This window comes from Amblyomma mixtum, chromosome 6, assembly GCF_055824585.1.
Source record: "Amblyomma mixtum isolate Tamu chromosome 6, ASM5582458v1, whole genome shotgun sequence".
Taxonomy (NCBI): domain Eukaryota; kingdom Metazoa; phylum Arthropoda; class Arachnida; order Ixodida; family Ixodidae; genus Amblyomma; species Amblyomma mixtum.
Genome location: NC_143017.1, coordinates 103,767,888 through 103,792,217, shown reverse-complemented (window position 1 = coordinate 103,792,217; position 24,330 = coordinate 103,767,888). Strand labels below are relative to the sequence as shown.

At 45.9% G+C, this 24,330-nt stretch overlaps 1 protein-coding gene across 5 annotated transcripts in view; it reads left to right on the top strand.

The window, feature by feature from the left end:
* The window catches only part of LOC149339884 (protein turtle homolog B-like), an 843,694-nt gene that overhangs the window by 464,462 nt on the left and 354,902 nt on the right, over nt 1-24,330 (top strand). For all 5 annotated transcript variants that reach the window (XM_089548569.1, XM_089548570.1, XM_089548568.1 and 2 more), the window contains one exon: nt 3,676-3,704. The gene's annotated coding sequence lies outside the window, so the exon portion shown is untranslated. The remainder of the gene's footprint in view (nt 1-3,675; nt 3,705-24,330) is intronic.

The following is a 24,330-nucleotide window of genomic DNA, read 5'->3' as shown; positions in this document are numbered from 1 at the left end:
TCCTCAAGACCTCTGATACGAGTCGGTGCCGAAGGATCGAGCTGTCGTTTTCCTCTCGCTCACTTTACCCCTTTCGGGTTTCGCACCATCTACCTCCTTGGCGCTCTCCTCTACCCAGCTCCCTTTTCAAGCTTTCGCTGCCGCTTTTCGCGCTTCGACGCCGCGCGTTCTTCCCCGCATGTCGAGCTTTGCGCGGCTGCTACCGCTTTCCGCTAGGTTTAGCCAGACGTCTTTCCTCTGTTCCGTACTTCTCGACGCTCCACCCTCTGCAGGCGAGGGAAAAAAGAGGGAGGGAAAAGGAAACGCCTAAAAGTGCTCTCGCGCTCCACTTTCGGTGGCCTCGTCGTTTGGCTTTCGATTCTTTATACCATATCACAGCAGCGCCGGGGTTGGCCGTCGTCGTCATCGTCGTTCCTTCCACTCGGAGTATTCCCACGGGCTGTTCGTTCTCGACTGTGTTTTTATGGGGAACCGTCCAATCCTCCGCCTTGTTTGTGAAGGAGTCGCGATTCGTTATTCTCTCTCTTTTTTTTTCTACGTTTCACGGCTCCTTTTCCTTTCCCTACGCGCGGCCTGGTTTGGGGAAGAAACGTGAAATCGCCGCCTCCTGGCTCTAAATACACCTTTTCTCTGCTGAGTATCTTTCTGTCGTTCTCCCTCCTTTGTTCCTGAAACGTGCCCTTCTGTTTCTCTCGTTCGCTTTCCAATTTCTAATGCACAGCTAAGGAGGCGGAAGAAGAGGTTGGCGGGGAGTAGAATGGGAGGCCGTGTCGCAGCAGTGTTGATTGCTTTTTTTTTTCTGCGCATGTCTCTCTGTCTTTTCTGTTTTTCTGAGTCTCCAAATTCTGCCCTCTGTTCTTTTCCCCTCCCACTTCGCTACACGGCCATTCTGCCTTCTGTTTTCGCAAAAGACGTGCCCGCGAGTCCCTGCTTTCAATACAGCGCTGTTCGGGCCGTCTTCTCTTCTTTCGCTGCTGGCGTGAGGCGACGGCGTTCCAGGGCGCCACGATGAAAACGCGAGACGAGCATTGTTCGCACATTTCCTTCCTTTTTCCCTCCAGAGAAACAGCCGTTGAAGAACATCGCAAATTCGGGGCGGCTCGGTTGCCCGCGAGACAGCAAGGGGGATACTTCCGAAGCGGCCCAAAAACGCGGCTGACACGAGAGGGCACGAGAATGCACCAAAAAAGGACGCCGAGTGTAGCTGTTTGCTTCTCAATTCTAATTCGCAGTTTGCCTTCGCTCTTTGCTTCCTTTGCCCCATCTTCTCACGTCCCTGGCCGCTCTCCTTTCTGGCATCCGCGCTTTTTAGTGGGTTTTTAAAGCTCGCGTGGTTTTCCCCTAGTTGGTCGTAAAGCTCGGCTCCTCTAGTCACGTACAGGAGCGGGGTGCGGGAAACTCGCGTCATTGTGTTTATTCATTCAGGTTTGTTTTTTACCAAAGCACAGCAGCACGTCCTTTTTTTTTTTTTATTACACATGGGCTGCCCGCTCTCATGCCATTGCGATTTTGCTGAAAACTTTAGCCTAGTAGTGGTTCCATCTTCTTTATTTAAATTTTTTGTACGGCTTTCGAACAGGCGTTATCTCGATGAATCTAAAGGTTTGCAAACGTTCGTGTCATTCGCGTGTTTCAGATTTCATTCAACTTCGCCCTTCTTTGTTCTTTTTTCTCTTTATGTTTGTTTTCTTTGTCCTTTCTATAAGTACTTCACTCTCGGCAATTGTCAGCTACAGGATACAGCATCTCGAATTGAATAGATTGTTCGACGTGTCTGTGTTGGTTACATTTAGACATCCCTGAGGGACTCTTCAGTGCACTTCTGGTGGACGTTTATATGTGTGCTGCTTAGCTCTTGTCACGTGATGACGGAGTGTTTTTTGGATAGTTGAGGCTAAAGTGAATGAGAAGCTTCTCCCCTGAATGAAAAAAAAAAAACAGCAGTATGAGTGCGCATACATGAAACAGCTAAAAAGCGCTTTCTAAGAAAAAAAATGTGAATGTGCGAAGCAAAGGATTTTGTAATATTCATATCCCTGAATGTTGGGCAAACTGGAGCCATAAACTAGACAGTCCCTTAAATTACAGACGTCGTGCCTAACAGACGTCTTTAATATCGCTGCTTTAAACTTTGTTTTTAAATCTAAGCGGCCTGTTTTTACTGTCTGGGTGCCGCAAGGCATTCATATACGTATAAACTGAGCAGCAGGTTACACTGTGCTATTTCCTGAGAGGCACTTCTGCAGCATATCCAAATTTTTTTTTTGTTACGCCATTAATCGGAGCCAGATGGCGTATATTACGCTTCCTTACTTAGTCGTACAAGGACTGCACCTTTACCGATGGCCGCAAAAGTCTAATTTTTGTTTATTTGATATAATGAGAACATGAACAGTGTTTTCACGAATAACTTTTGAATGGTGGTTTATGCGTTTGTGTGTTTCATCGGACTCGATAAAAGCTTCTGCACTTTTGACACAACAGAGCCAAAGAATTAGGTGGTACTATCATGTTCTGTTACTATTAGAAGAGAATTACTCATTATCATTGACGTGAGCACTGCGAGACAGCTGCGAACTGTATAACTGTGCACAGGTTTATGCTAATGATTAATTACTTCAAAAGACATTGTGTATTCTCAGATTAAAGCCGCCGCAGTGGCTCAGTGGTTAATCGCTCGGCTGCCGACCCGAAAGACGTGGGTTCGATCCCCGACGCGGCGGTCGAATTCAGATAGAGGCAGAATTCTAGAGGCCCGTATACTGTGCGACATCAGTGCGCGTTAAAAATAACCACTGAGATACCGCGGCGCTTTAATTCTGCAAAGTAATTTCGCTAGTAATTAATTACGTTTCCCATGAAATTGCTGCACCAAAGTAATTGACTACATTAGTGAATTACCAGTCCAGAAAAGTAATGAAATACATGGAAATTACCGGGTAAAGTAATTTAATAACTGCATATTTCATTACAGTAACTTAATTAGTGCCATTTATGATCGACTCAAACATCTGTTGCTTCAAATTTTCACTATTTCATTTAAGGTTGTCAATAATTTTCGACTTGATCGAAGGATAAACTATGTGATTAGTTAAATTTTTTATATACAATAAACCTCTGCATGATTTATATTATCCTTACCAGTTTAATGTGAAAAAATCGCAGTGTTCTTGCTACACACTTGACATTTCATTCGGCAATGTGCGAAACTTCTCTGTTAAGATCATGATAAAAATCGTCTGCATTACTTCATAGGAAATAGTAAAAAAAAAAATTGCCTTGCTGTGTTTAACCGAAAATGCTACTAGGCTCAACTGTTGGTGCGGTTTTACCATTTTGAAGTGAATGTGGCCGCTGACTTGCGCATGTAGCCAACGCTTGTAAGACTTATTTCTTTAGCATCGTTAGACTTTCATGCATGAAAACCGTGGTTACGGTAATCCAGCTCCTCCATCCTAAAGCTTGCTGAACGACAGAAATCAAAAAGTAAAAATATTACTTCATTCTTGCAAGCATTACATGAAGAACTTGCCCAACGTTAGTCGCAAATACCTTTATATAAGACCTTGTTCCTGATGTACGCATGTGTATATTACCAGAATTCTGAAATACGTACTTCAGTCAGCTGAGGGTACCGAATTTTATCTCATCTAATTGGTGTCTCTTTACTTACAGGAATGATGCAGTCCATCAATACAGCAAAGGTATGTATCGTACGCTTCCTGTCTTCAGGTCATGGAAACCTTATTTGGCGGAGTGGTAGCGTCCTTGTCTCACACTACGGAGGCCTTGGTTCGATTCTCCAACTCCACGAATTTCCTACTCTTTTTTATTTATTTATCTGGTCTGACTTGAAAGGTTAATTAGGTTACTGGTTAATTAAGCAATTGACTAACCTCAGTCCCAATTACTTGGAGTATCACTATACCATCCCTTCAACTGGTTGCATGGTTACTAGCCATAGTACAATCAGCCCGTTTGAAATTCGTGCACTGTGACGTCACGACCATTTCGACCAATTGAGAAGCGGGACATTTCTGTCGACAAGTACTGTTTACAACGATGAGGCATTAAGGGCTTCCGCCTTAAAAGATCGCGTCGCAAGTGTTGCGGCCTTCAAGCGAACAAGAAAACAGCTAACAAGTCGCCCAGCCCCCGTTTAACTTGAACACATTTTTCTCTCTCTCATTGTTCATTGAGCCGCCGCGGTGGCTCAGCGGTTATGGTGCTCGGCTGCTGACCCAAAAGACGCGGGTTCGATCCCGGCCGCGGCGGCTAGAATTTCTTTGGAGGAGAAATTCTAGAGGCCCGTGTACTGTGCGATGTCAGTGCACGTTAAAGAACCCCAGGTGGTCGAAATTTCCGGAGCCCTCCACTACGGCGTCTTTCATAGCCTTAGTCGCTTTGGGACGTTAAACCCCATAAACCAAACTATAAACCAAACCATTGTTCATTGATGTGACTCTATCACCAGCAGGCAAACGAACTTAGCAGGAGACAACATGACGAAAGAGAATAAGAAAATAAAACATTGACAGCGGTCCATGCAACGCGAACTCATGGAGTTCGCGGGTGTCACAAGGGTGCGCGAAGCGACGCATTAACAAAAAAAGGAATTCTCAACGGAAGATTTAATTATTCTTCCGACAATCGTTTCCCACTAACAAGCTTTCCAGAGGCCTTTGGAAGAAGACAAGGCCACGCAGCATGTGTCTGCGGCGCCATCCTGTTGACACTTTTGTAAATGCTATTTTCTTTGCGCGAAGCCCCTGCTTTGTTCGTGTTTCCAGTTCTTCCACGCATGCCTCCGGCTTCCAACATGTTGCTTCTTTCAAGGCAGGGCGCACACACGGGCCTTTGTTTCCGTCCACAACAGCGCCCAGAGCGGAGGAAGATAGCGAACGCAAGGCACACAATCGCGAAGGGAAACGGAGAGATAGAGGGGCTATGACTCAGTGCTGGAAATCTGCGAATTACATCGGTTACTGTCACCTCTTTGGGTCAGGGCTCTTTCAAAGAAAAGTGAGCCGAATACGAGACAACAGGCGGAAACAGCGGTTCACGATACAATGAGCGAAAAGGAAAGCCATCTCCGAAAGCCTTCTTTACGACGTCTGGCATAAAAATAACGTGTGGAACAGCTTTCGTTCGCATTCACATTATATTTAGTGAAGGGAAAAGGAAGTGGCTCCCCAAAATAGGAAAGTCTAAATACTATGTCCTCTGTAGAGGGGTTCGAAGCAGATGAGGATATTATTATCGCACATTGGAAAATAACTGTTTAATTTCTGCAGTTTATTTTTCGCTCATGTCCTTATAAACATGTTTTATTTTAGGCAGTCAACACCCTTATTTTAAGTTTGAAAGGTTGAGGCCCTAAACGTTCAGACCCAAAAAGCCGAATATTTTTATTCCTGTGCGTCTACTTCAGAGCATGGTAACTACTCCTTCTGGCCTTGTATTTTTTTTTACCTTGTTCAATTTCTTCACTTTTATGTTTAAGACCTTTAAATATGTTTAGCTCGTTCCTGAGTTTGGCGCTGCCGTTCCATCGTCGACGTCCGCAACACCACCTGCCACAATTGGCAGGTTGCAAAGCGGAAGAGAGGAAAACTCCCTCTCCACTTTTATGAGATGTGAAAAGTGGGAGAGAGCGTGGGAGGAAACAGGTGCGAGTTAGAGACTGAATGATAGAACAAACACTTACTGGCAGCAGTAGTTGTTGGAACTGTTGAGGTAGTGCCCTTAATCCAGGACCCCAGTAGCTTCTGCTGACTTCTTGTCGATGCTGGGCAGCGCCTCCTCGTTTTCCGGAGAGGCGCTAGCCAGGTTCACCTCCCACTGCTTCAAGGCCGCATCAGGCGGCTTAAAGTGGTTGGATTTGTGCGGACATAACCATGTGATATGGGCGAGAGTATGAAAGCTTCTTATAAAAGAGAGGTGATGGCGGGAGGGTGCGAGGCGATGTGTGGCGTAGTGGCTTGGACGTGCGCCTCGGCTGCGTGAGTTGGTTGGTTCGAAATCCACCGAAACCCTCTGCACAATATCAATGCAGTATTGGGCGAGTTCGGAGTTACCTCCGGCTGCCTGATTTTTGTGATATAAAAAGCATGACATGTTGCGAAACATTCCTTGATGTCACACCGCAGCTAACGCTCAAATTTTCGCTATACTACCCGTAACCATCCTGTGAATTTTTATCGAGGAATAAAAAGGAGTCGTCTGCAGTGTGCATTCCGACGTGTGCAGGAAATATACGCATCTCGAACCACTGTGGTATGTGTTTGATTGGACGCCCCAGCAAGAATTTGCAGTCGCTATCAGATCCATCACTTTTATGACAACACAGTGAAGGCTTGGTAACGCCTTCATATGATACAGCCAGTTTAGTAAAGGCCGCCAGGCGAGAAGAGGCAATCCTTTTGTAAAGCGCGACTAAAAAGTATGTTGTCTTGCAGATTTTGCTTTCGAGGAAAGTATTTTTACATACACAAATTTTCTCATCGCTTGCGGACATATTTCTTTCCCGGCCCTGAGTTTTGTAATCTATCATTGAAACGTACGCTTATATCTGTGTACACTATCTCGCTTTTTCTATGTATCGTACCCTCGGACGTACGTGCAGAGGAACACACAGAAGAATCTGTGTCACTCACTTGTGGGTTTGTTCCTGCGCCGAGTAACGGTTTTATATCACCGTACGATACAAAGAAAAAGCGGAATAGTGTACATAAATATAAGCGTACGTTTGAATTACAGTATCCTATTTTATATAACAGATAACTTAGGGCCGGATGAGAAATACGGCATGCAAATCACTCAAGGGGCCAGATGTATTACACAGTCGAAAAAGCTCTGCGCCTTTCTGTGGCTCAAGGTGCTGGAGTAGCTGCAATAAAAGAGAAGTTTTTTGCTTTTTGGGGGAGACGCGTTGTTATTTCTCAGATTACTACTAGTGTATTCTCGGTCGGTTCGAACAAAATGTGTTCCCAATTTTGACCTTACCACGGAGAGTAAAGTTCCTGCGTTCTGTGGCAGTCGTTATTTCTTTCCGGTTTATGGTGAATTAGAATAGAAAAAAAAATGCTCGCAAACTAATGGGCCGGAAAAAAAATATCGCGATAGAGAAGGTGCCTTCTCGCCTTTGAATTCGTGAGTTAAAAACACACCGAAAAAAAGCACAAAACATTACAGAACAACGCCGCTGCACGATGACGCACGAGCGTGAGCGAAACCGTCTTAAGAAAAGTTAGGCGATTCAACACCGCGTAATGTCTAAGATGTCATCAGCTAGTTAGCAGATAGCAAAATGTTTTGCGCTTGAGAAAAGAAAGAACATACACCAGATAACATTTGCGCACTTTCTGCCACGCTTTACGGTCTGAATTCGCCGTGAGGTCGTATCACGCACGCGTGTCTGCCGCCTCGCAGTGGCGTTTGCTTTGCCATTTTTCTACAAGTTCGCTTGTGACGAGAAGAGGAGGAGGATAAAATTTATTTTCGTCGACAAATGTAGCTGACGGGGTGGGGTTATAGCCCCATCAAGTGGCCATGAGCCCGTAGCATTCGGCGACTTCTAGGGGTCTTGTCACAACCCGGATCTGTGTGTCCGAGTCGGAACTGAGCAATGCGGCCTCCCATTGGTCTGGATTCGAGAGCTGCAGGCCTCGAGGAGGGGGAGTCCCGAGGGCAAGCCCAGAGTATGTGGGATAGAGTGGCATGTTGGCCACATAGTTGAAGAAAATTTTTATGAGACGCGTGACCGGGAAGAGACCGTCTGACCTGAGATATTTCTTTCTTTGTCGCATAGAAATGCGATGAGTGCTTGCAGCTCGAATTGTTAACTCGAAGGTCCCTACGAATCGCGTAGTCGGCGCGATCGTTCTAGCCTCCAAGAAGGACGAGGTTGCGAGTGCGAGAGAGAGAGAGAGAAATAGAGAGAGAGCACAGCTGCGGCGCTGAGACGCACGTGCGGTGGAGAAAGACAAAGCCCGTGCCTGGCGCGTCGTACTACCTTCGTCTTGGCCGAGTGCGCAGTCGCCCGTTATCACATGACCACCTGGTGCAAGCAACCCGTGCTTCGCTCCCCTGGCTACCTTCATCGTCATTGCGGGGGGAGGGGGGACTACGTGCAGCCGGCACAAGCCATGGTAACCCGGAACGAAAAGCTCTCCGGAAAACGAAGCTGATCAAGTCCCGCGTCGCCGGTTTCAAGCGCTGTTCGCGAATCGCTGTTGCTAGCATATTTTACGTCGTTGTCGTGAACCACAAGCAATCCGTAGCCGACGTTGGTTCGGAGGTCTTCGCTCTCGCAACTAATATACCCAACACATCACAGAACTCATGAGTCGATCTGATGGTCTACACCTAGCACTTTGTAAAAGCGATTACGCGTCTAAACACGAATTTCCGCAACCACAAAGCTGACATATAAAGAGAAGCGGTTAGAAACGCAGTGGTCAGACGCAAAATACTCATTACAGTGATGTAGTAGTTAACCATAAACCCTTTACAAAAATTGATCCTAAGCCATTATGACGGCATTGCAAACGCCATGCGGTAGCTGCGCATGCATCTGTTGGCATTCGCAGCGTTATTCTTTAGGATGACCGCTGGTACTTTTGTTGCTTCAAAAATTAACACTGATCAAATGTTTAGGGGAATCCCCCAAGGTGGAGTAAATTTGTAATAAGGGAGTAATTACTCATTGGCATCCACTCAAGCGAAGCCATACGGCTACAAACGAAAGCTGTACAGCTTTCTCAGAAACTTTGTAGTTAAAGAAAAATTCGCCCTGGTCCGGGGTTCGAACCCGGGACCACCGCTTCCCCGGAGCAGTCGCTCTACCAACTGAGCTAACCGTAATTACTTCCTTATTACAAATTTACTCCACCTTGGGGGATACCCCTAAACATTTGACCAACACTGCTCCCACTTCGGGTTATTGATCAATTCGCTCTCGCCCCACCATAAGCTTGCCGTCCCGGTTAGCTCAATTGGTAGAGCGACTGCTCCGGTGAAGCGGTGGTCCCGGGTTCGAACCCCAGACCAGGACGAATTTTTCTTTAATTACGAAGTTTCTGAGAAAGCTGTATAGCTTTCCTTTGTAGCCGTATGCCTGCGCTTGGGTGGATGCCAATGAGTAATTACTCCCTTATTAAAAATTAACACTAAAAGCAAATATCTACGGTTAAGATTTTCCTAATATATTTTAGGATTGTTAATTTACGTTTGTCTTGCTCAGTGCGCTGCGACTTCATGTTCCTTCCTTACCTTCATTTAGCTTTCCCCACCTTTACTTTTCAGAAAAGCCACCTGCATTCGAGAAGATTGCTTTACCTCTAGCAAGATATTCTGCAGGTGAAGCACGCTTTACAGAGTTTGTAAATAAGCAGGGCACTTTGATAGAGGCCTGCGGTTGCGCAGCTAGTGCTGCTCGATTCTGCGAATTTTCTCATTTTCAGATAATTTTATGAATATAACTTGGCTTTTTGGCTTTTTGTAGAAATTGTAAGGGCTGAAAATTTCTGTCTCTCTCTTATTTTTTTTTTAAATTGGTGGACTTTCCAAAATGTTGCAGGGAAAATTGCTAGAAATTCAGATTTTTGCATCTCGCAAAAGGAACTTTTGACCACGGCATGAAACTTTGCAGTGCAGAGCTATTAAGCAAAAATATTTAAAGACGGACAAAAGAACGAACTCACGTTGCTTTATTAAAATCTTCCTAAAGCAGCGCCGACCGTGAATAGATAATGCGTGAATTGTCACGGCACGCTATATTGACAAGATTAACATTGCAGACTGGTTCAGTATTCTCAGAATACTTTGATGGGGATGCCAACTTCTTAAATTAAGAACAGAGAAACCTTGGCTGATTTTGAATGTTGTGGTTAACCGCGATTGAAATGCAGTACGAAAGATATGGACTTGGGGCGTAAAGCAGTGAACTGATCACGTGATGACGGACATGATGCGCTGCAGCATCATGATATTAGGAGCTTACAACTCGACTCATTTAGTTCGACTTTTCTCTAGAGAGAAGAGGCCATAGTTCGAAGATCTATACTCGCGAGTTGGCATGCTCAGTCTACTGAGGAGTGCTTTTAGAGGACGCGCTTGGCGAAATCGTCATCGCGCCCCACGTGGTCAGTGCTGTAGCCACTCAGTAGTGGCGTAATTTATTCTCATCGAGAGAGCCCAGTGATATATATAACTAACGCAGTGTTTTTACACCCGTTACCGGTCGCACGTCGGTGGTTTCAATGTTGTATTTTACTTCTGCAAAACAGCATTAGTTGAAGTACCATTGTATCTTATCCAGTAATGCCAAAACAAACTCATAACTTCTCTGAATGTCGATCACTGTGTCTAATAAATGGCAACTATTTTCTACATCACTGACCCAGTGATATTCGCACATATTGATTTAGCATTTTCCCGGGATCTGATGCACTACCCACAAGTAGGGCATAATCATTGAGGCGTTCACATTAAGTGGCCATTCTTGGAAATTGAGAAAAGTGCTGTGCAGTTTGCCGGAAGACCTGTTTTTCACGACGCATAGGTGCTAAAATTTCACGTTCACAAATCTCTGAGGCAACCGTTGCATTAAATTTTTTGAATGGATATCATACATGTTGATATTGGTGTTCGTGTGGCAGTTTGCTTGCTGGATTCCACCATGTAGATCGACATTGTGGTGTTATTCTGCTGTTGAACTTATCCTTACAATCGCTGTGTGAGACTTATTTCTTTTCTGTTTTTCTACTTGCTGCACAATGCATTTTGCATTTACCAATTTATTCTATGCTTCCTGACAGATTGTGTAATATTTTTGACATGAAAACAATTTCAAGCACTTCACAAGCAATTAGTGCCAGAAAGAGGACATTAGTGACATTTCGACTCTTTTTTATGTCACGAAAGTCGCTATCAATCCCAGTAAGAGGGAGGCGAAATAGTGGAATTTTTTTATCATATACGTGAAACGAAAATTGTAACATACTGTGACAATCCAGCAGCTACGCAAACCTTTTTTTTCTCTTTAAAATAAAAAAGCGCATATTTCCCACCATATAGCGGCTGCCTTCCTTGATGACTCTACTTTGAAGCCCGGGCTATAATGAAGATAACTAAAATAAAGAGGGGAATGAAAGCTTTGACGAAAGGATCAGCGTTATTAATCACTCCGCTCTTGTCCCTCGAAGGCTAAAAATTAGGCCGCAAGAGCCATCTCCATGTTGCCGCGTTCCAGCGCCTCTAAAACAAAGGGTTGGCAAACAAAGACCGCCCTTCTCCCTCTGCGAATGACTTTCATTAACCAGTTTCCTCCTCTCTCTTTCTCGCCCCCCCCCCTCACTCTCTCGTTGGGACGGCCTTGGGCGCCCCATCGCTGCGGTAGCAAAGCCCCTTCGTGGCCTCGATATGCCGGCCCAGGGGGAGGGGGAGGGGGGGGGGGGGGGGGAGAGGCAGCCACCGCTGCAAGCTGGCGCTGCCGTTGCAACGCCGGGGCCATAAAGCCCGTGTGCCTTGTTGGGATTTCGGCGGGTTGTGTTCAATGTCCGGGAACAAGCTCCATCGATCAGGCGAATCGATTAAAGACGGGGCTAATTACCCGCGCGCTCGCGGGAGAAGCGAAAAGGGCTGCACGCCATACTGGCCAGGTTCTCCTCAACCCGCCCGCTGCATGCTAACGTCTTGATAAAGTACGCTCTGCTGCCAGCGTCCACCAAAGCCCGATGCGGGTCCGCTGCGGGAAGAACCCGCACTGGTAAAGATGACCTGAACTGCTCCGATTTTCTTCCCCTTCCTCGGTTTTGCGATTTCTTCAGATTTTTTCCTTCTTTCTTTAGTTGTAATTTACATCCAGTTATTTTGCAGCCCGGATTCCTTATACTAGCGATGCCGTATATTACTTCTATCCATCGGCATCCCACTGAATATCTTAGCTATCATTTTATTGCATTTTCTGATAGAGTTCACTCTGGTTTTCCTGTTGTTTAGACGCATTAAACACTGCGTTGAGTGCCACGCAAGATTGTTCATACCGAAATAGACAAGACGAAGCTTTTGAGTAGTAAGTTTTTGCCCCGTCTGCTTGTGAGAACCGAATTCTATCTCTCTGCTACCGCGACAACCCCGACGAAAACAACCTTAGAACCGAAGTGCGAAACGCTGGCTACTTGTAGTGATTCCTGCCGTCGCTGTCTCTTTTCATTGCAGGCAAAAACGGCAGTGCACTGCAGTGTCACCGCTCGTCACGATAAGGCTGCCGAACTTTCAATCAGGCCCAGTCTTGATGCGCTTATTTTACTCACTGCCACGCGAACTGCTGTGACGAACGACTGGCGAGGGCTTCTGTAGCGTGATGCGTTCCGCTTTTTGTCAGTGGCTCACACGAGCTCACTTCTCACGGTGGCGTGCGTTGTCGGTGTTAGCGAAGACAAATGGAAGCGCGGGGACTGAGCGCCCCAGAACACGGCACTCAAAAGGAGCGCGAATTCTCAGAAGCCGGCCCATCGCGCTTGGGTGACTTATGTTGTTCGCTTCACTGTTTCAATGAGCGAGCTTGAAGTGAGGGTGGCACGGCAAGGCGAGTTTCAGCTAACTTATGCAGCCGCACGAGTGACGAGATGAAGAAGTGTTTTAAAACGGGGCTGACTTTCGCGGCGAACTCTTAGTACGGCAGATATTTTTCTCGCTTTTATTATAGCGATCGTATATTAGAATGTGTTCGCTATATCGGTGAACGGTTTCCACTTTAATGTCTTTCCTCTTTTAAATATTTCTGTGTTTTGAATTAACCGCAAAAATTATTTTACGGCCTTTACTTATAACCTTCACTATTAAAAGTTACATTTTTGTTGAAATTATTTTTATTTCGGGCCCCAACTACTCCGAGAACCACGTTGCGAGATGGGTATATATTTGGTTGCTGAGGTTTATGGTCTTGGCGATGCCTTCAATAGGGTATTTAGTCTGCTTTTGTGCTTTGTTAAGATTACACAGTGCGCACGCCAGGGGCGTTGAAATAGAGGCAGTCAAGCTAGAACTGCCTGTGCGTACAATTTGGCGGGATAATAAGAGCGCAGTGCTGTTATTTGTATCTGATTTCAGCCAGCTCGGCATATGTAATCGATCCGGCTAAAATAACTGACACTAAATTAATAGACTGTTAATAGCCCTCCTCTATATTGCCACGTATCATTTTAGTGTCCGTTCGTTCGCGCAAGGCCGCAGGAAAGGGGTGTTATCATCTGTGTTCGTGACGCGAGAAGCGACCGGACTAATCTCGATTGATCACAGCCATGCCGAGATGCATCTACGTTTTTCCAGATTACTCTAGATGATCTCGACCTGTTATCTCGAAGTTTCCTTGCCGGCTTTAAATTGAACGATGCCGCGAGCAGCGGGCATTCATAGTTCGACGACTGACGAGCATGTTTGTTGCTTACGCCGCCGCCGAGTGATTCAGTTCTTTTGTGGGCGCAAGTCAGCCCAAATAAAGAGTTTCGTTTACAAGACTTCTTGGTGTCTTCCTGACCGCTGGACTGCCGTCACTACAACGTGACAATATCTATGATTGCTCAAGCTGCAGCTGGTTTTATTTTTTTGCGGTCTGCTACAAGTGTGACGAAATCACGACAACAGCGACTGGAGAAGCGCCGCTAAAGCAAATGTTATAAGTTTTTCTGTCGGTCATCATCAGCCACGGGTACGCAAGAAAGGGAGGACAACATGCCAGCCGGTCTTCTAATTGTTATATAGAATAAATACTGTCCTAACGGGGCGCAAACGGTATGTCATATTTTCTGTAAATGAAGGTTTTAAATTAAAGCCTCTTGTTTTTCCAGATGTCTGCAGGTACATTGGGCTTGGCCTCTATACTCCACCTTTGTCGTTGGTGAATAGGTCGGCCGGAAAATTTTTTAAGCGCCTCTCGAAAATACTCGAGGCTGACCTTCGTCGGCGTCTACTAGATATAAATAACTTGCTGAATTAAAGTCTGGAAAGATGAATGTGTATGGCGTACGCATGCCAAGTAATGAAAAATTATTTCTATCGATTCTGTGTATCTATATGAACACGTAGGCTCAGTTCACAGTAATTGAAGCAGTGTATGTCTATAAAGACACTTCGTACGTATTTGTTTAATATTACTGGCAATATTACTGCCTATTTTTTGGTAATCTTTCTTTTGCACCTTCGCCGGCATTCCGCTTTTCATACTCCAGCATAGGTGTTCTTCGAGATTAAAAACGGAGCTTAAAAGGACATAAATGACTTGAAATACCGGCGACTGATTCCTAACAGTAGGTGCAGAACCGGAATGCAGGTTTCTGTGCCTTCAAACTAGGCGAATAAAGAAGAGTAACTTGATACATGGCTAGCAAGGAGCAATGGAGTTTTTTTTTTCGTGTACTGGGTTTAGAGGGTGAGAAGTCGTGACTCCACATATTCCGTAGCTGTAAGGCGCGGAGATATAATGATAAACTTGTACGTCGGGTTAATGTAGCAATTTCACGAAAATTCTGTTCGTTTTTCACTCTTTGTCATCGAATGAAGTTCCGCCACAACCTCGTTGTCACGAACAGCAGTCAGTTGGCGCCGCAGATGTTACAAATCAAACGCAATTGAATGAAGCGAAATATTATATGATATTATGCCGTTCGTAAGTGCCGTTAAGCGCCGTGACAAGTTGTGTCCACGCAACAGAAGAAAGTGAGGAAACCGGCTGAAATGTCTCAGCATTACTGATGTACTCATTCCTGTTGTCAGTTGCAGCTACTAAAGTGAAAAAAAAAATGATCAGGCAATTTTTTTTAGTGCGTAGCACTTCCAGCCGCAATCTCGTATTTCACCGATGTTTGTCCAAGGCCGCTCTTTCTCTCTCTCTCTCCGCGAACTTGAAGCACAAAAAAGAAGGTGTCGACGTGCACGTCACGCTGCTCACTCCCTTACAAAAAGTTTTAGACAGTCTATAGAGTGTCTATAGACTTCTGTCTATAAAGTCTATAGAATATCTATAGACAAAAGTCTATAGGCAGTACAAATGCCATAGACAGTCTATTGACATACTATTGATTTATGGCCATACAATTTAGTAGACTTTTGTCTATAGACAGTCTATAGACTGAATAGACAAAAAGCAATGTCTGTAGGAAGCAACTGCAGTCAATAAGAAGTCTATAGACTGTCTATAGACCATTTTTATAAGGGTGCAATGAGAAGGTAGAGCGGCTGCACAGCTGCACGCAATGACAGAGTGGCGCGTATCACAGTTGCGACTGTCACCGGGCAGTGTTGTACAGGCGCGTGTTATCCGGACTCAGCTCCTCAACTTCGGCCTTCCGCCAGTCACCCATGGACAGCAGACGTGTACGCGTGGTGCTCCCTATACCTTAGCTTCGCGCCGCTCGCTGCATCTTGAAGCAGCTTGTGCTCACCTCCGCGCCTTAACGGGCGCTCACCTTCAAGTGCACTTCCATGCTCTTCGATTAACTTTCTTTTCTCCATTCTTTACTTATTCTTTCTCTCCCCCTTATAATGCCCCCTTTAGTACCAAAGCAAATAAAGGCATAACAACGTGTAAAAATGCATACAAAAGTATAGCAGGGTTAAGCAGTGCTAGCGCACTTACTTCGCATTTGATTAACTATGCAGATAGGCCGTAAATCTTTTGTTTCTTACTTAGGAAGACTGAAATTTTGAAAGTTTTAATATATAACGTGGCAAAGCGACAGTTCTCGTGGTCGTTCGTGCAGCACACACGTCATAAATCTCAAACACGAGACGGAAGATATATTGCATTCCGTTCACACTGGGAAAGCTGCGCCATTTTTTTCCTTTACCTAAAGTGGCGAGTTCTTCCCCAGGATTGGTTCTATCGTCGATAGACGTCTCGCTTCAGATTGATAGCACGAAAAGGTACACATATCATGATGCTGACAGCGACAACAGAACGTGTCCCTTCGCAAACCCAGCATAACAAGAAGGATATTTGTTGGGGGATCTACACTGACTGCACCTACGCCAGCATGCCCTGCGCATTCAGCATTGCAGTTCTTGCCTATCGTCCACGATCGTGACCGTTCGGCATCATTCAACGGCGAGATTGATCGCTACGAGAAACTTTCGGCGGCTTACACTGAACAGGTGTGTAATTTTTTGCGCCGTACATTTCTGCCACTTCTGGCACATCAGACATATGCTGGAGTCAGTGTGGTAGACGCAGTTTTGCTTCTGCAAGACGGTTCGAAATAGTCTCATTGCAAACTTCAGCCACGTCGAAGGTCACCTATCAGTCTGTCAGCAATATTGGTTCGATTACCTTTCTCCTTTGGGTACTTTCCCATGAAAAATAAAAGCGCGCTTTCCGCTTCTATTTAACACATAGCTCAATACCTGTTTTTCTTTTTCTTTGAGGCCATAAAGGCAGGTGCAGCTTCTTGTAATGACATGACAAAGCGATGTAATTTGTGGAATACGAAACACAGTCCTGGTTTTTCGAGGTATTCCAGCATCACGGTGCTCTTCAGCGAGTGTGTGTTGAGCAAAAAGTTATTTAAACACGTAACATCAGACACTATTCTACTAAACAAAATATACAGAACATAGGATACTGTAGACATGAAAAAGAAAAAAACGACTCCAATGCAGAAAAGTGGTTTCAGTTAGCACGAACTCTTCTCATGCCTGCGCACACAATGAACGCTCTTCGGTGCGCGCGCAGTCTGTCGGTGGTCGCGCCATCTTTGCGTTCACCAGGGGACGCGAAGTTTTTGACCTCTGTCGCAACGCATGTCCCCGCCGCCCATTACGTTCCTGTCGCCCCCAGAGTATAAAGCTCTGCCCAGCCTGTCAGCAACGAGAATAACTGAGGGGCTGGCTCGTGGGAGTAGTTATAGGCGAAAGTGCGCAGCACCTGTTCTTTCTTTCTTTCTTTCTTTCTTTCTTTCTTTCTTTCTTTCTTTCTTTCTTTCTTTCTTTCTTTCTTTCTTTCTTTCTTTCTTTCTTTCTTTCTTTCTTTCCTTCTTTCTTTCTTTCTTTCTTTCTTTCTTTCTTTCTTTCTTTCTTTCTTTCTTTCTTTCTTTCCTTCTTTCTTTCTTTCTTTCTTTCTTTCTCCCTTTCTCTCTCTCTTTCTTTCTTTCCTTCTTTCTTTCTTTCTTTCTCCCTTTCTCTCTCTCTTTCTTTCTTTCCTTCTTTCTTTCTTTCTTTCTTTCTTTCCTTCTTCCTTTCTTTCTTTCTTCCTTTCTTTCTTTCTTTCTTTCTTTCTTTCTTCCTTTCTTCCTTCCTTCCTTCCTTCCTTCCTTCCTTCCTTCCTTTCTTTCTTTCTTTCTTTCTCTCTTTCTTTCTTCCTTTCTTTCTTTCTTTCTTTCTTTCTTTCTTCCTTTCTTTCTACCTTTCTTTCTTTCTTTCTTCCCTTCTTTCTTTCTTCCTTTCTTTCTTTCTTTCTTTCTTCCTTTCTTTCCTTCTTTCTTTCTTTCTTTCTTTCTTCGCGTACTTCTATGGCGTACACGCTCGTGTTCCTGTTAACTTCTTTCGCAAGATCTTGGATGCAGCCAGCATTTTACGCAGGTGCCCTTGAGCGGTCACGTCGCCATTAGAGCTGCTCCCGAAACGAGGGTGTGTGAAATCAGAAAGAGAATAACGACAGTGCTGATCGTACGACCGAAGGCTCCTCTCTGCGAAGCACGTCAGCGTGATATATACTAGCGGCCTGTTGCATTGGGCAAGCAAAAAAGCGCGCGAGTTCGCGCCGCCGTTTTAACGAAGACCAAGGGCAGCATCGCCGCGTGACGACCAGTTCTACGTCGCGAACCGCACGAAGCCGGTCCTAATATAGCGCGCTGCTACCACCAGCTACTCCCTTTGTTTTAAACTGTGCTGCCGGACGTCGTATGCGGGCCGTGCGCTCTCACATGGTCTTCGACAGAGACCACCATCGTAAATGTGAGATACCGAACGAAGAAGATTTTTGTCGAAGCGTTCACAAGATCACCTCACATGATGGTGAATATATGAGCACACTGGCTATTGCACATACCCTGACAATCAATTGTCTGATCGTGGCATTGGAACTAAAATACAGAAGGGGACACCGATCTCAACAGTCTTGTTGAACATCAGCAAAGACTGTTCTGAGCAGTGAACAGCAGCAAAAAAAAATGTATCCGATATAACACAGGAAACAGGGAATAGGAGCAGTTCGCAAACACGCTGATTAAGGAATGTTAGGAAAAGTATTGCCGGCACTGTATTCCAGATCCCTGTTTCCCCACTTCGCGCTTCAGTACCTGGCGCTCCAACTCAAGATGCATGTGCCGACTTTGTATTGTACTGTACACCTCGCATCAGAAATTATAGCAAAAGGGAAACCCAGCACCGCCATTGTTGACCCTTAGTTCGAAAACTTGGGACCAACAGTTATGCTGCAATAATATACCCAAAAGAAAAAAAAAAGCACCATGAACGAGGGAGACTCTTGCATAAGCTTTTTATCTTCCGTACAATTCGCACTGCAAATATGCAGAGAGTCGTTCTTAAGACTGCCGCTATTTCTATTGATGCAGCCTTGGGCAAGGGCGCTTGGCCAAAGTGCTGAACTCGTTATCGTGTCTCTGCCTCTGCTCTTACTATGAATTCGTTAGCTCTCTAGGTGCAGAAAGCGGTTTAAGATTGTGTATGTGTGTGTGTGTGTGAGGGAGAAAGAGAGAGAGAGAGGGGGAGGGCACAACAAGGTAAATGCTTTGTATGCCAGCGGCCAGAAGAAGTACCAATGACACAGCTTCAACCTGGCATGCGATCACAGCGTCATATATCAGCCTAGCAGTGAAACTTTACCGGGAGAAGCAAAATATTCATCAAATATCGTGTTGCCAGAGAAACCGGAAGCTATCGCGCGGCGCTTGTTCCTTGGCGTGCAGCCGGCCTGGCGCCTGCAGCCATATACGCGCATGTCATACACGCGCGGTAAGCTTTTTTATTATATCTATTATTTTTGTAATATGACCATAGCACCAGGCGCGCAGAAACGTAGTGTAAAGGGGTGACAACGCGCTTCATTATTCAGCCAGGCATGCATAGTGCGTTTTCTGCGCGCCGTGTTTGAAATGCACGCGGCTGTGCCGCCAAATTTGGGCTATCATGGGCGTTTATCACTCCCGCTTATTGCGCCCGTGACGCTGTAAACATGGCGGCACAGGCATGTAGGTGTCACGCGAGCTGCATTTTTGCGTGCAGAAAACGCACCGTGCGGGCCGGGGTTTCTTTCGTTGTCATCAAGGTGCCGGCGCTTCACCGCGTGACAGGTTACAATTACGCGCCAATTCGGGCCGCTCAGCGAATAGTCATTTTATGGCGCCTGAAGGAAATCGGGCACTGTATTGCCTCCGGTGCGGGCCACCGTGTCTCCAACTATACCTATATCTCATACCGTGACCCTGAGTCAAGAGCATCAGTGACGATGTCTATGTAAGGTGCGGCACATCTTCGCAACCAGTCGGCTTTATATCTTCTGATTGGATTATTTGAAAGAAATTGCAAATTTTAACAACAATGAATTGTCTGAGAAAGTTGTTTGCTATGCCGATCATCCTTTTAATGTGCGGTGCTTACATTGCCCCTTCATTCGCTGCGAACTAAGGTCACAGAAGTCCCACGACTTCCATTCTTTCCTTCTTTAAGATAGTGAATACACTGGAAAAGGAACCGGTCTCTGTGTCCAGTGTTTTAATGTTTTCGAGAAAACCAAAGCTATGCTTGATCTAGCAGTGCATTTTTTCGGCACCGCTACTGACTCGAAAAAAGCGGGTTTGACCCCGGCGGCGGGTGTCGAATTTCAATGGAAGCGAAGTTCTAGAGGCCCGTGTACTGTGCGATGTCAGCGCATGTTAAAGAACCCCAGGGGGTCGAAATTTCCGGAGCCCTTCACTACGGCGTCGCTCATAGCCTAAGTCGCTTTGGGACGTTAAACCCAAATAAAACCAAAAAAGCTTCTTAGCTGGAAGCTTCCTAACCTCATGAATATTGAGCTGCTATTGTGGCATACTAGCAGTGCAATCATGCCTTGCTCGCTAGATGCAGCGCATTTGTTTGTTTCACGGCATATTTACGACGCCACTTGAGCTGAGCAAAATGATTTAAAGGAGCTACCACAGCAGCTCTGCAAGTGGGTTTAAAAACGGTTCTCAACGTTGGTTTCAAAGCGAGTACTAAGTCAAGATGGGAGCAGTTTCCAATCTATGTTTGAAAGCGGCCCTCTAATAAAAGTGGAGGTTGGGAGAAAGCTGCATGCACTGAGTGAATAAAAACCCTTTCATACGAAGTAAGCTGCTTGGCAACTACAATACGTCCGCAAGTGAAGCACACAGCAAAGGACCAAACTTTGGCTTTTAAGAAGAGTATACGTTCCCTAGCCGAACGCTTTATTCCCTCGAAATAAGCACAACGAAAAAGAAAATCAATTTCAAGATTTTCTCATATCAGGCAGTGTGGTCGCAAAACAACATCCTTCCTCCACGAAGCATGCACAGGACTTTTTTTTTTTTTAGCACGGTTGGAAAACAAAATTTTAGATTGGTCCCCATTCATTTTTCTTGCTTGTGTTTCCTCCTACCTGAACACAGCCGTGTCTCTTCCAATCTGGTCCTTGGTTGTACATAAACAGGGAACTCGTTCGAGGATCGCGTGAGGCTAACTGGATCAAGCTTTTTTCTTTTGTTCTTGTTTGGCTTCTTTGGGCAAGAAGTGGAGGACACAGAAAAGGGCTCTAAGGCCGTCCTTATCCGAGTTCCCTCCACTTTCTGCCCCCGAGAGCAAACAAAACGAAGTTGTACTTTTTTTTTCTTACTGCACGTTGCCTTTTTTCTCCGTACCTATTTTCGTCGCTGGGTAAGGGTTTAGAGCATGGAGCAGCGGTGACCCTTCTATTTAGGAAAAAGAGCAATTGGTTTCGGTATTGGCTCGAGGATGTAAACTCTAATGTGGGGTTGGTTTTTGCTATATTTATGCTTGCGGTCTCCATTCCCATTCTTCTCTTCCTGCAGATCTTGTATTTTCAGGCGCCAGGGAGCCAAAAAATAAAGCAAGGCCAACGCCAACACCGCTGCTTCCTTTGTACATTCATTCTTCGCGAGTTGCGCTGGGGCATTTTTTTTTTCTAATATGAGTGGCGCTCGTGTCAACAATACAAATCCTAGGCCGTATTTTTGTTCTTTTAAACTAACTGGAAAGCCCTCTATCTCTTTTAAAACTTGTGTTCAGTAGGCTTATCTGCGCTACTTGAGCCGAGTTTACAAGACAAGCTGTCAGAAAGGCGAAGAAAAAAGCGTGTAGAAAAGAGGCGAGTCAGCACGGGTTCGTGGCTTTCGTCTTTGTCCGGCGGTGCACCGGGAGATTGGCTGGGCACGTGCGGCAGGTTCGCCAACGACATGGTTGTTTACTCCGCCGCGATCGCTTCTTTTCATTCGGTGCAAATTGAGGCCACGCGTGGCGGCAGGCGCGCGTGCGATGGTCTACGCGATTCGTCCGCGAATGGGACCTCACCAGCATATACTATCCACGTGCGCGCAACCGGGCTGAAGGAAGTAGGCGCGCAGTACGAAGAAAATGGGGCCTCGAGTGCGGATGCTCGCGCGCTCGGCCCGCCGCAAACTTCGAAGTTTGAGCAAACAACGCGACTCTGGATCGCCCTTCTTGATCGATTGATTGAAAAAAGTCGGTAGAGACACCTAACGGTGCTAATGCCAAACGGACAGTCCCTGGGTGCATTAGCACCCTCAAAAACACTCGCACACACACATCCGTATGACATCACCGGGAGCGCTGTACGACGACTGGTTGCATCACAATTTTTGTGCTAAAAGTTGTTTTTTTTTTAGGAAAGGAAAGAGTGCAGTAACTGTCTCATCTCTCGGTGGACACCTCAACCGCGTCTTAAGGCAAAGGGGAAGAGTCTGGGAAGGCATACAATTGAAGGTGCGTGTGTCGTCGATTCAAATCGCTGTCGCAAGCTAGCCCGCAACCTGAATAACGCATGTCAGCTATACGCAACGAGAAATCGTATGACACCACCCGGAACTCTGTAGGACAAACAGTTTCGTCACAATTTCGGTGCGAATGTTGTTGGGAAAATCGGTGCACCATAGAGGTCGGCCATTGGCGAGTAGCGAACGACATGCAAGCGCCGTGTTGTCGTCTTTCTTGTGTTGTCCCCGTTGCGCTAAAAATCCTTTATTATGACATGCATAGGACTGTCTGAAGTGGCTGTGTTCCGCTTGCTCTGTGCTTCATATGGCCGCTTGATAACGTCGCCCTCTTCTTTTAACATCGCTTTTACCAAAGGTGGGGTTTTTTGTACCATCTGCGAGTACACACACACACGCCATCGCATTTCGGCACTCTGTCTAGTAATGCATCCGCATTAAAAAGTTTTTTTTTATATGTCGTTTATTTGAACATTCTTGTAGGCATTAGTGAAGGCATGCGGTCCTACTAATGTAATGGTGGGGGCCAACACGGATGCTGATTTGGTTTGTTCCGATCTGTGACACTTCTCAGGCTTGTTTTTAGTCAGAGCGGCTAAATTCTACCCAAGCCTAAAGTTAAATGGTCGAACTTAATCCATCTCGTTTATCGCACCCCTCTACAGTTTCACTGGTTTCTCTGCCGTTTTGCAAGAGGGGCGCTGCTGGTGAAAGTTATATAAAGCATACAGTAGATCTAAGTCTCTCGAATATGTCATAGAAGTAACCAAAGTTTCTCACGCGTATTGGTTCTTGTTGCTTTATTCTGAAGTAGTATCTGCTCAGCATCTCTCAGGCATCAACATACTGACGTAGGTTTCTCAGCGACTCGTTTTTGTCGTTTGGTGTCCACTCTTTTTGTCCTCGCTAAGAGCTACACTCCACGCACAGGACATTAATCGCGGGGTACAAAGGTGTTCGACCACGAATGTTGCGGCGTGCTACATCCCCCTCTTACTCCGTATGCGTGGTGCCGAGGCTGAGGGGAAGGAATATCGCGCATAATGAGTTTCGTGCTTCTCCGTATTCTGGCAAAATTATTCTGGCCACGTCATGTTTGTGCTCTTGCAGGTGCTTGGAAACTTGCCGCTTACGACGATGTAAACATTGTTGCGGTCATCGCATGGAATTCCGTATATCAGTACAGGATACATATTTTCGGGCACGCGATACTTCATATTTATCAACTTGTTTACTTGAAGGAATATGCGCGACACGTAGATGTTACTTTGAAAATTCACGCGCTAGAGCTTCGCTCACTCCGGGAACATACAGAATCGCTGCCGGTTTTTGAATGTACGCTTATCTGCTCCTGGAACTCGATAACGCTTCTTGGCTCGTACCAGAAAACGCCCTGGATAGCCGTTTGCGGCGAGCTCTAGGCGGGCCATTCTTAGCTCATTAGCTCGAGGGCCATTAGCCATTAGCACTGCCTTCGGCGACCTGTCTCACCGGAATCCTCATTGCTGGATTGCAGCCGATGACTATGTCCTGTATCCTGGGTGCGACGATTTCATTCCAGTTTTCTCCTGCCACATCGCCAAGGGGACGCATTGGTTGTACCGAGCCCGCGCTTTCTGTCCCGATGAATTTTCATTGTTACCTCGCTTCTTCGTTTTTCACGCGGTTCATTTCTAGTGGCCACCTCGAACACTGCGCTTGAGCCTATTCTTCTGCGCCAAGAATCTACTCTCGCTTCGATCGCCAGCGCTCAGCCGAGGACGCTTGTCTCGCATTACAAAGCCGCGCAACCAGCTTCCTCCTCTGCTTCTTTTGGTGATGCACTTTCCGCTACCATAAGCCTTGACCTCACCTCAGAACGGACACTACCCTTGGTCGCCATCTTGAAGAAGCAGGCCCCTTCCTTTGTCGTACACTCTGCAGTTTTGCGCCAAACATGTGCAATCTCCCATCGCTTCAAAACTGACGGCTCTGGAATCATTCGTCACCGTCGGTGCCGAGTGCCTCTTTCTAAATGCCCGATTATCCAGGACACTGTCACGGACATGCTGAATCATCACATCATACGTCCTTCGTCCAGTCCTTGGTCCTCACCAGTCGTGTTAGCGCAGAACAATGATGGTTCAGTACGTTTCTGCGTCGATTATCGTGCTGCGCACAAGATAACTTGCAAGGATGAGTACCCACTTCCTCGCATTGGCGACGCCCTTGACTGCTTGCAAGGAGCTGAATTTTTCTCTGGCCTCGACCAGCGATTCGGTTATTTGCAGATTCCTATGTATGAAGATGGCAAAGGAAAGACAGCCTTTACTACCTAGGATGGGTTTTACGAATTCAACGTTAT